Below are 10,045 nucleotides of genomic sequence, written 5' to 3'. Positions count from 1 at the left end.
AGGAAGAAATTAGTTTTCATTTTGCAATGTACTACAACTGGGAGAGAGAAAGAGGTTGAGAAGCAGTGGTCATAAAAGTGCTGTTAGAAATTTTCTCCTTAGTACACAGGATTTATGATGAAACTAATCACACCGATTTCAAGAATAATTCCAGAAGGCAATCTCCTGGAATGACAGAGGTTTTATTTTAAAAATTCAACTGAAGAAAGAAATTATCATAATATGTGAACTACTATGAGTTACGCAGTGATACACCAGTATCAAAGCTCTTAGCTGACCTTGGACAGATCACTGTGAGAATTACAGAAGATGTAGTACTTTAGTGAGCTGAAAAGTATGCTATTAAGACATATGGTATGTATTAGATTTCTATATAATTTGGTAGTTGTGGTATCAGTTATATAGTAGCATGAGTGGATATTATTGCCATTCTAAAATGAGGTACCTGAGATGCAGTCTTGTTTGTCTTGAACTGTTGCACGGTGATGGCAGAATTGGAGGTTGTACCTGCAGCTAACTCTCAAGTTTATTCCTCCTCCAAGTCTTCAGAATACATGCTAACGTTGCCAACCCTAACTCATCAGTTCTATAAAAGGCACATGTGGTGACATGATGAATTTCCAATAGACTTGAAGAAGCATTAAAGCCAGTGATTTGGGGATTATTCATCTGGAATATAGTTATTATCTATCATCTGCGCTCAAGGAAGGAGATTAAAATGGGAACAGGCAGAATTGTTACTAAAATGATCAAGGAATTGGAGGGTTTCATCATAGCATAAAAGATAGAAGCATGTTTAATTAAGCAAAACAGAGGCATTGTAGGGGCTAACAGATAATGTTGACACAAGAACCAAAAGATCTAAGTTGGCTAAGAATAAATCTGCAGTGGAATTTTTATATAAGGTCAGTTAGAGCAAAGAAATTCTGAAATAGTCTTCCAAGAGAAGTAGTGAGAGGGAAAAATACTCTAATTTTGAGATGGAACATAATACTTTTATGAAAGGACAAAATGATGCAGTGCCATAAAAGGCAACAGTACTCAGTTACTCATGAGATCACCTTGCAGTCAGTGTTCCTAAATTTCTATGTACCATTTGAAAGCACGAACAGCATTATTACCACTTGCAGGAAAGAATTTCATTATCACAGAACTAGGCTGTTCCTTGCCCTAGACACAGTGCTATCACAATTTTGAACAGATTGCTCATAGTAGGAATTGGTTAAGTAAGAACTGGCACGGAGGGCTATGCTGATGTAGCTGCTACAGCATGTGGGATATATATCTGGAAACTGCAATCCTGCATCATCTGCTGCTGTGAGTCATGTGGCGCTACATGGACAGCAGCAAAACAGGTGAGTTAATGATACAGCCATGGACTCACCTTATTTTTTGCCTTTTTTTTAAATAATTAATGTTTACAACAGCCTTAATTCTATGCTGTCGTTAGAGCCTGCTGTTATACTAAGGCATTATTACCTTTTTGTAAGATGATTCTTGAAATACCATGCTGCCCTCTTGAGGTTGCCTAATCTATGTTTTGGGTTCAGGGTTTTTTAGCCAGCTACTGGAAAAAGACATGTTAATGAAAATTTGTTTCTTATGGAAATAAGCAGTTTAGGCATGAGCATTTCAAAGCCATCTCTGTGTTTTGGATGTTCCAAAAGGAACATCCCATTTGCAAATGTCTTTGTCGTGATTCCTCCACCTTAACTCCTCAAAAGATCTAGAGGATCATGTGCAGAATTGCCAATGGCTGGGAGTAGAAATAGGGTGGCTTGGTTACAAACACTGCTCTATTTAGGTTTGAACACAGAAATAATTTGAACACAGAAATAATTCGCAGCAATGGGAGGAATCATGTTTCTAGTACTCTGGCGTTGACCAACAGTCTTGCATGAGTTTGGTCCTGCTACTATCAACATTGGTAAGGCATACAGTCACTGATACATCCTGTACTGCAGAGATCTGGCTGCCTGACAGTTTCTTCCAACTGTGGTGTCTCATTTGAAATGATTGCTTAAGAGAACTAAATGTGTCTTTATTGGCAAAATGAAGAATGCAAGTAGTTAGACCAAGTGGTGTAAAGCACATGCAAAGTATAAGCACAGAGGAGGAAGGCAGTGTGACAGAAATTGCCTCTGATAGCTTGGGGTTTTTTACATTAAAAAAAGGAAAGTTACTGGAGCCACTCTGTGTAATAGTCTCTCTTAAATGAATTGTTTAACATGAGACCAGGTGGACAATGGTGGGAATATGGTTAGGTGAAGTAGGTTGCCTAATTGCTCATTTTTTATTCATTGCTCTGGAAATCAATTTATAGTATAGTGTGTGCACCAGAGACAAACAGACTGGAACAAAGGAGGAAGGAGCTGGTTAGGTCCCATGTGTTTCTGTGCCACTGTAAGGCTTGGATTTGACAGGATTTTAGCCATCTGTCTTCTCCTCTTCTGTTCCACAGTCCCTGTGCCATTCCAAGGGGTTCCTGGAGAAGATGAATGATAGTAGCTAGAAGCAGAGGTACGCTGGGAGTGATTTCTAGCGGCAGAAAGTTTGGCAGAGCTTCTACTGCCTTGACTAGAGGCAAAGGTTTCAATTTGCCCATCTAGTTTTAGAATATTTGCTGCCTGTCCCTAAGGGTTCCTTTCAGGCCTCAGCTGTGTTAACATGAGTGGGACTCAGAGCCAGTACGTTTGGTGAAGCTCCTTTCAGACTGGCTGCCATGCTTGGCAGACAACACTTTGTTGGCAATGAGGGTGGGAGTGACTGGCAGTTGTAATAGCAATGCCAAAATGAATGCTAGCCTTTGCACTACAAATTTCCATTCCAGCTACTCAAACAGGAATCATGGGTCCCCGTAGCGCATATCCAGTCTGCCTGCCTTGACTAGAAACTAGTAATTGTACTTCACTGAGCAAATATCCATGAAATGACTAATGCCAATGAACCTCAAAACCATCCCCATTACAGGGATTAGTGTTACTAAATATAGAAGTATGTGTTCTTAATATCATACAAAAGGAAAGCAAATGCCCTTTTCTGGTATCTTTTAAAATTCCTGAAAAACAGGCAATGGTCTGTATATTTATTTTTCCAAGAGTAGATGTAAATGCTCCTTAGCCAGTCTTTTTGTATGCAAATTTTCCAGGCCCCCAGTACTATACTTCCTCATACATATTTTCAAGTATTCTTGTATTCTCTCTGTAATGATTGGCACATATAATGAGTAAACACCACTACAAATAAGAAAAAAGCCAAGTAAAAAATGAACTATAAGAGTTTATAGCTGGGTATGAAAAAGAACTTCCTTTTTCACAGCTTGCCTGGTTGAAAGCCAAACATTTATGTACACTTTAAAATGATCAGATGTTTATTTCCAGATCAGGATATACCTGATAAGGCCAGGAACAATGCAAAAAACCCAACAAAACAACCAAGCCCAAAAGAACCCAAGAGCTTGACAGTGTTTTGTTTCAAGTATGGAGTAATGTATTAGAAATAATTTGAGAAGCAGGACTACTGACATGAAAAACATGTTTCTTCTTGAAAATGAGTCCTATTTACTGATACTGTTATTTTTCACAAACAAAAATTTTTTTTTATGTGGAGAGAGCTTAACTGAGTACAATCTCTTTCCTTTCCCTAATGCAGAACAGGTATGCCTTGTTCCTCAAGGCAATGTGACTCTTCTGCACCTTTCTTTCCTGATATAGCATGTCTTTCCACTTGTGTTGTTCATAACTTCTTAGAGACCTGCAGATTGAAAATACTGGCATATGTCCTCGTGCCCTAGGATATTGGTCCATAATTATAGCAAAATAAATACTGAATAGAGAAAAGACTTATGTTCAGCTGCCTCCCATCTCTCTTGTGATGTTGTTCTCATATGTTCCCTTTTTAAAGGTTTGTTTACTGGAGAGGAGAGTAATAGATAAAAAGAATCACAGAAGCATAGAATCGTTTACATTAGAAAAGACCTTTAAAATCATCAAGTCCAACCGTTAACCTAGCACTGCCAAGTCCACCACTAAACCATGTCCCTAGGTGCCACATCTGCACATCTTTTAAATACCTCCAGGGATGGTGACTCAACCACTTCCTTGGGCCGCCTGTTCCAATACTTGATAACGCTTTTGGCGAAGCAATTTTTCCTAATGTCCAATCTAAACCTCCCCTGGCGCAACTTGAGGCCATTTCCTCTTGTCCTATTGCTTGTTACTTGGGAGAAGAGACCAACACACACCTTGCTACAACCTCCTTTCAGGTAGCTGTAGAGAGCGATAAGGTCTCCCCTCAGCCCCCTTTTCTCCAGGCTAAACAACCCCAGTTCCCTCAGCCGCTCCTCATAAGACTTGTGCTCTAGACCCTTCAGCAGATTCGTTGACCTTCTTGGGACACGCTCCAGCACCTCAATGTCTTTTTCATAGTGAGAGGCCCAAAACTGAACACAGTATTCAAGGTGCGGCCTCACCAGTGACGAGTGCAGGGGGATGATCTCTTCCCTGCTTCTGCTGGCCACACTATTTCTGATACAAGAGGAAAGGAAGTTAAGGGAGCATTAGAGCCGTTAATCCTTTTTCTTGATACCACTGACATCACTGTGATAGAGGAGAAGATGGGACATGTAGTGGGCATAAAAAGGCACTTTGAACCTGTTGCTAGTCCCACTCCTATTGCATAATTTCTAACAGGACAGTCTACCCTTCTCAGTTACATGTGGGCTACATCTTCACCATTGTAGACTGCAGAATTTTTAGGGTAGGATTTGACTTTGACAAAGAGGGGCTTCAGTCTGAAAGAAGTCCCAAAGTGTGCAGAGGACGTGTCCCAGGCACTAAAATGCCTTCCTGTAGTCCTGAAGTTCCAGGTGCACAGCTTGTGTACCTCTAAGATTCAAGTAGGGACAGATTACTGTAATAGACCCTGTCTAGTCCCACTCTACTGCAGCCAGCCATGTTATGATAAGCTCCATCTTAAAGCTGGCAAGGTTCTCACCCCAGCTATGTCTACTAGAGTGCTCAGCCCCTCATTTGAATTTCACATACTTTCTTCTAATTTCCAGCCTTATTTTGCCTAATAATTTTTAAGCCAATGTTCTCCTTGGGCTTATGTGTCTTTTCTTCCTGTCTGCTGTTATCTATAGATGTGCTTCTGTTCCTTTCAACCTTTGCTTGCTAGGTTAAACAGGGGAGGATCTTTCAGCTCATGAGACAGTTTTCCCTAGTGGTCCTTTTCTGTTCATTTTCAGTGCTGTGACCATGGATGTCTGGAACCATCCACAGCTATGTAGTTTCCTATTTCATGAAACAAAAATAGGTGTTACATAATGTCACACAAATTAGACTCCTTGTCACACTATTAGAGAGACTTTTTCAATGTCTGTCAGATGAGGAAAAGCTGAAAAGGGACAAGTAGCACCGCAGTTTAACCAGAGTAACCTTTAGGGCTGCTGAATTGTCAAAAAAGAATCTTGAACTTTTAATATAATAATACCTCTGAAACATCATCTGAAACAATTTCTGTAAAAACTGTCAATTCTGACAAAAAGGGCAGCTGCAGGGTGCTGGAAAGCAGTGTAGATCTTCGGTGGACTTGTTCTGCCCATTCAGGACTCAGCCATGCCCAGAACATCTCCAGAGTGAGCAGCATCACTCCTCTTATGCAAACATGGTATCTACAAGAATACAGCCATGGCACCCCAGACTGCACAAACATACCTAACACCTCAGGTAAATATTCAGGAGCAGGAGACCTTGCCAGATACAATATTCTGCTATTTGTAGTACAGATATGAAAGTTATTTTCAAAACAATAAATTGTGACACATCCACAGTTCTGGGATAAGTTTTAAGAATACGGTTGCAAACATGACCAGAATTAAGAGCTTTGTAAGCCAAATTTCTGGAAGAGCTCTCAGAAATAGAACTAGGGACATGATGAGAATGGATAACAAATAGTCATTTTTAAAAATACCTATCCTATATTTTATGTCTCAGTGGCAGCTCAGTTCTTCAGAAATTTCTTCAAGACAATGCAGACAGAACAATGTGCAACTTTCTAAGCCAGGTGTACTCTTGATGACGTTTTGCCTATAACCTCTAAAGCAGTGCTTTTCAGATTTTCTGTGGACTCCGAGATACTCCAAGTGAAAACTTGCTTAGACATCTCACATGCAAAAGCTGTTGTAGAGCTGTTGTTGAGATTCATGCACTTTTCATGCTTGCTTTATTGGTTTCCAGAAGTTCATGGGAAGTCCTGTTGTAAAGTTCCTAGTCTTCCTTTCCTTGTTGTCAAATGAACATTAAATAGGGACATTGCTCATGCATGCTTAGTTTTAGTATCTGCTGTTATCCTGGTGAAATGTCTGACATGAAACCTAAGCACACATTTAGTAGGAGCTGTAAAGTATCTATTTCTGTGCTTCATTTCATCTATTTTATTTTGCTGACCTCCATCTGTATCTTACTTCCCTGAACTAGTATGTTACAGCCTTAACACAGGAAAGCTCAAGCTTTTGTATACAGTAGAAATATGCATCAGTAAACAAAAGCAGCGGCTGTGAACTCAGTGTCTATAAACTGTGCTGTTTTATATATTACTCTTCTTTTTACACTGAAATTATACATAACATTCAGCTTAATGACTAGGCCCAGTTCATTTTGCCTGAAGCCATATGACCCTGAACTCTGACATTGTCTGATTTCAGGGTAAACAAGGTTGATCTGGATGGGTACTAAACTGTGAAGAAACAGGAAATGACCCTCAGTAACAATGCTTACTGCTGGTTCAGAGAGGACATATGATCATTCAGTAAGGACACACTTTTTCCTGAGTTGGTCCTGAACAAGGTGGGGGGCAAAGTGTTGTTATTAAAAATGCTGGCCAAAGTACAATTTCATCAAAACCTTACATATTCACTCTTGTTCTAAATTATAAATAAGATCTCTCTTTATATCCTTGCATTTTTATATCTAAACCAGAGAATTGTATCAGAATATGAAACAAATTATATGTAAAGTATTATTGTATTATTAACTAGTAACAAATTGTTTCTATCTCAGAATTTGAGGAGTGTAAACAAAAAGAAATTTGATCTTGACAGACCCAAATATATTTTTTGATGAAATCTTATACAGAGATCCTATGACAGCAAAATCCTTATTTTCAGTACAAGTTCCTATAAAAGCACACATCTGTGAAGATATATGAAGCTGAAAAGGAAATATAATGTGACTTCAGCAGATCATCTGGGCTTGCCACATGTTTTGGAGGTCTTATTGATAGAAGAAGTGTCTGTAGATGTTGTAGGCTTGAAAACAGCCAGTATTACATTACTAGAATTTCTTATGCAACTGTTGTTATCACTTTATTTAAGATATTTTATACTGCTATAGTAATCCTTAGATAAGTGTAATTAATAATATTAAGTTATACAATTTTTCATCTCAGATTCTGTTTCTTGGCCATGGAGCATTTTGGTTTACTTGCTTTCATTCATCTACTGTATACTTGTTGCTTCTGAAGTGGCACAATTCTAACTCTTTCAGATATCCAGACACAGAGTTAAGTTCTGCTGTTTTACACGTAGAAGTGGAACCCCTACTTTTCAGACAGCTGAGATAAAAATTATAAAACATGATGTACATAGCAAATAGAAAGTATTGTATGCTCTTCCTTAAGGTGTCATGGGCATCTTCCTGGTCAAGTAATGAAGGAATTTTAGCCTGGAGAAGAGAAGACTCCAGAAAGACCTTATAGCAGCCTTCCAGTACTTAAAGGGGGCCTGTAGGAAAGATGGGGAGGGACTCTTTAACAGGGAGTGTAGTGATAGGATGAGGGGTAACGTATTTAAACTGAAAGAGGGTAGATTTAGATTAGATATTAGGAAAAAATTCTTTACTATGAGGGTGGTGAGAGACTGGAAGAGGTTGCCCAGAAAAGTTGTGGATGCCCCATCCCTGGAAGTGTTCAAGGCCAGGCTGGATGGGGCTTTGAGCAACCTGGTCTAGTGGAATGTGTCCCTGCCCATGGCAGGGAGGTTGGAACTGGATGATCTTTAAGGTCCCTTCCAACCCAAACCATTCTATGATTCTAAGTTCGTGAGGACCTTAACCACAACCAAGAGGTAGGAAGGACCAAAAGGCATTTGCACAATCCAAAAAAGTCTGTCTTGGAAAGAAGTTTCTGTCTATAGAGGTAATTAGAGAAGCTGCTGAGAAGATCTTGAATAGAGAACTTGCCCTATGGCTTCTTACTCATTCCTGCCACACTGAGGCATGAGAGGAGTAGTTGTGAATTTCCATAACTAAATGTTGTGTACATATATAATACTGAGAAATTTGAAGTGTTGCTTTACTCTGAAAATGACTACAAATTGTACTTCGTTATCAGTCAGATCTTGATGGTGCACATATTCAGATATAACTTTTTACTTTAGATGAAGAAAAAGGATTAAAGAAACATTGCTTCAAACAATAGTCCCACTGACCCAGCTCAGCTAAGAATTAGGGAGCTGCATTCATTTTCCATTGCATCCGCAGCATTTCTTATGAGGTTCTATACAGTGACAAGTAAGCAGAGACCCTCTCATCAGCATAGAGATGGTGGGATCACTGCAGCCTGCAAATCTCTCCTGGTATTGGTAGTGTCAGGATTAGAAAGAACTTATTTGAACTGACAGTCCACAAGACTGGAAATTAAAGGGAAAAAAGTGTGTGTCACATGATCGTAGTAACAATTTAAGCACTTTAAAGATACTGTTTGAAACAGAAAATGTGTTGAGTGTAAAAAGAATACTAACAAACCTGGTGCCTTTTCAGAATCTTGAAGAGGTACATTTTACAAACTGCATATTTTTTTCTCTTTCCTTCTAATTCACTTTCCATACAATTTTCCCTCTGTGATTATGAGTCAGCCTTGGCTCAAGTGTCCTGGAGGACATGTAGTGGTCCTTAACTAAACAAATATAGATGGCCATCTAACCATAATTTTAAGTAAGCATTTGTAGTCATACAGATAATCCACCATACAACTTGGCATACTCATTATTTGGACAAAATGGAACCTATTTACATTAAGATCAGATGGTCAGTTGAAAGCTTTCTGCAGTATAAAGTTGTTCAAACTTCATTATAAGTAAGATTTAAAGTTTTAAATTCAGGAAAATGTTTTGACATCATGAGGGATTTCTCTTTAAACATATGTTTCAAATATTAGATCGTGATGAAACATCATCTGTATGTGACCTTCTGAAGGTCATGATGAAAAAAAAGACTTTTAGGTTGTTTTGGTAACAAGCGTATTACCAACAATAGCAAAACAGGACAGACTGAACTTATAAACATTACATCAGACCTGTTGCTAGAGATAACGTGTTTGCTAAACTTCTCAAAATGAGCTGATACCACGAGTCATCTCATTGTGATCAGCACTAGGACTATTTCCTGCTAAGACTGGCTAGCAGACTGGTATATTATTGCTTGCCGAAAATATTGAACTTACGAAGTGAAGCTATCTTTATTTTGTGTAAATAAGCACAAGCGTTCTCTCCTGGAAGGACAAAAAGGTTGATAGCAAATGCAAATAATGGAAAATACCAGTATGCTAATGAGAAAGACATTTGAAGTTAATCTATTTTTAAGGAAATCTTATTATTACATTGATAAGTGCAAAATTTATACCTTTCAGTCTTTTCAAACTACATAATGTTTATATTTTGAGTTCAGCAAAATTGGGCTTTGATATTTAAATAGGTTCTCTTATCATGCTACAGGATGTATCTTAAATTTTGGAAGTTCAAAATGCACTAGATTTAGTACTGTGTGAAATAGGATGGAAATTTTTTCAGGTTTTGCTGTGTGCTGTTCATTGTCTTCTCAGAGATCGCTTCATTTTTGGAAGTTTCCAAAAGCTACCGAGAACAGTACAGAGTCCACTTAATTAGAAGGGCAGGGATAAAAAGAAAGTGGAGAAATAAATGCATAAAACTAGGTGAGAGCACTTGCCTGCATTTCCAGAAGGAAGTAACTTGAATTGGTTAATGGTA

The 10,045-nt window shown here is 38.6% G+C and overlaps 1 protein-coding gene across 1 annotated transcript in view; it reads left to right on the top strand.

The window, feature by feature from the left end:
• Positions 1–1,208: 1,208 nt before the first annotated feature.
• The window catches only part of C22H5orf58 (chromosome 22 C5orf58 homolog), a 34,753-nt gene continuing 25,916 nt past the window's right edge, over positions 1,209–10,045 (top strand). Inside the window, exon 1 of the mRNA XM_029998301.1 lies at positions 1,209–1,355. The gene's annotated coding sequence lies outside the window, so the exon portion shown is untranslated. The remainder of the gene's footprint in view (positions 1,356–10,045) is intronic.

The sequence above is a fragment of the Aquila chrysaetos genome, chromosome 22 (assembly GCF_900496995.4).
Source record: "Aquila chrysaetos chrysaetos chromosome 22, bAquChr1.4, whole genome shotgun sequence".
Lineage (NCBI taxonomy): Eukaryota > Metazoa > Chordata > Aves > Accipitriformes > Accipitridae > Aquila > Aquila chrysaetos.
The sequence above is the reverse complement of the archived record's forward strand: the minus strand, read 5'-3'. Positions and strand labels throughout refer to the sequence as shown.